The 1,523-nt window shown below is 40.4% G+C and overlaps 1 non-coding gene across 1 annotated transcript; it reads left to right on the forward strand.

Annotated features, from left to right (window-relative positions):
- On the forward strand, positions 1-73 carry trnaf-gaa. The gene has a single exon. It is a non-coding gene; the product is annotated as a tRNA-Phe (tRNA).
- The last annotated feature ends 1,450 nt before the right edge of the window (positions 74-1,523 follow it).

A 1,523-nucleotide genomic window follows, 5' to 3' on the forward strand; every position in this document is an offset into this window, starting at 1 on the left:
GCCGAAATAGCTCAGTTGGGAGAGCGTTAGACTGAAGATCTAAAGGTCCCTGGTTCGATCCCGGGTTTCGGCAAAGCGTATGGGCATCACATTTTTGAACCAAATTTTTGTCTCGAAGTTTAAATATATATAATGTTGAGATTAACACTGAGAATTGTCCTGACATTTTTTTTTATTTAATTCCATTCAAATTTATTTATACGTTGTCAATAACAATAAAAATTGTTTCAAGATGCTTTTCAAAACGGTGGGAATTTTAACAGGAAGAAACCTTGAGCAGAACTAATATGGAGGGACCCATCTGCCTAAGGCTGGACAATATAAACATACATCTGTCATAGATACATACATCTTAAATCGGAGTAAGTTGTTGTTTCTTACGACTCACATTTAAGAGTAAACTAATTTGGTCACAGAAACAGCGCAGGAGGTAACAGATTGGCATGATTTGCTTCAACAGGTTTCTGTTAGGTATAGCTGAAACACTTTGGCACTAAATAGGAAATTATGCAACAAAATGTGGCTTCTGTCACACGTTTAGGTCACATGAACACAGCCGGGCTGCAGCGGGTTTCTAGGACCCCCTATAGTTCATTTGGAAGCTCTGGCTATGTCTCAGCTGTTCTAAGCTGTCTGCGTGCCAGCTAGGGCGTTTTGAGGCAAGAGAGCCTCGGTCCAAGCGAGCAGGTCCAGGCCAAGGGACACCAAACAGGTCAGGGATTTGCGTCATTCCCATTGAAACCTGAAAGTGGCCCGCTGGCTCTCTGTGGTAATGTGCTAATCAGCACTGCATTGATACTGAACAGACAACACAGGAGATTGACAGGACGGTACAAAAAAAAGGTGCAAACTGTTCCGGTGTTCTGCAGGCCTGTGTGTACACAACGTCCGCACACTTGCAAATAATGCCAAAGGTGTTAGGAAGAGAAACAAGAGGGAACTGAAACAGTTTAATGGGACTAAATGGGTCACACAGTTTAGACTTAGCCGTAAGCACAGGGCTTCCTGCTAAATGAAACACGCAGTTCGCTACGCTCATGTGTCTCGCTTGCTTGCTTTTAAAAGTAGGTAGAATCAGATAAGCCAAGATGACTGGTTGCAGATAAGCGATTGATTTCTTGGGAAATTACAGCTCAAGAAACAGACGAGATAAGAACATGGTGTGAGCAGACTAAAAAAAAAAAAAAAAAAGAAAATTAAAGAGCACCATATACTTAAATGAACCATTCTCTGACAGGAACAGTTTTACTTAATATGCATACAAAGTGAAGTCTGCCCTTTCTTTTGCTGCCATCATTTTAAAGCAAAACTTCTAAGAACACGAGTCCTGAACCTGATCGACAGCTGACAGTAGGAATGGACTCTGTTTACACCACAAACATATTGAGATACTACACAACAATATGGTTTCTGGTGGTGATATAAAAATAAAATCTTAATCTCTATCCTCTGAAAAGTAATACACACAACTTCCTGAAAATATTTGTTTCTGAAAGAAGTACATTTGTGACAAAGCTAAGGTA

This window comes from Mugil cephalus, chromosome 4 (assembly GCF_022458985.1).
Source record: "Mugil cephalus isolate CIBA_MC_2020 chromosome 4, CIBA_Mcephalus_1.1, whole genome shotgun sequence".
Classification (NCBI taxonomy): domain Eukaryota; kingdom Metazoa; phylum Chordata; class Actinopteri; order Mugiliformes; family Mugilidae; genus Mugil; species Mugil cephalus.